The sequence below is a fragment of the Trachurus trachurus genome, assembly GCF_905171665.1.
Source record: "Trachurus trachurus genome assembly, chromosome: 12".
NCBI classification, from domain to species: Eukaryota; Metazoa; Chordata; class Actinopteri; order Carangiformes; family Carangidae; genus Trachurus; species Trachurus trachurus.
This window is the reverse complement of record NC_139908.1, coordinates 28,998,412-28,999,075: the sequence shown is the minus strand read 5'-3', so window position 1 is coordinate 28,999,075 and position 664 is coordinate 28,998,412.

Sequence of the window (664 nt, the reverse complement as noted above, 5' to 3'; positions counted from 1 at the left end):
TTTGAAATTATGAAAAATTAATTTAAAATGTTTTTCCAGTATACATAATAGTGAAATGTGTATCTAAATATATTTATCAGGTTTCAGTCATTGGTGGTGTATTAAGATTGTAATATTTTAGAACTTTTATAAGTCAAATTGTCCATGAATATCTAATATCACATTATAAATGTCATTTTACCTGTCACATGTGAGGTGTTTGGGTCTAAGAACAGAATGAATTGTCTAAAGTGATGTCTGTGTGTGTGTGTGTGTGTGTGTGTGTTTGTAGCAGCAGAGGGCTGGAGTTTAGCAACACTTCAAGAATGTACAGTGGCTAATCTAGAAATTCATAAAGGCGTGAGATGAAAGGCTGTTAAATGAGTGTTTATTTAGAGCTGGACAGACAGTGAGAATGGCGTGTGGTCACATTTGAATACAGCGGGTCGGCTCTGCACGCGGCCATTGTGCTTCCATTAAAAGCTGATTTCACGGCCAACAGAACTGCAACAAAAGAGGCAGCAGGTCCGAAAAGTTTGAAAAGACTGAAGAGAATAAAGGAGGAAGAGAAAAAGGAGGAGGGGGGAGAGGAAGAAAAAATTGAAGAAAGAGGGAAGATGACTGAAGTGTGCTTCACATTTCCCCCACATCGAAATGAAAACCCAGAAAATCAGATTTCATCTTC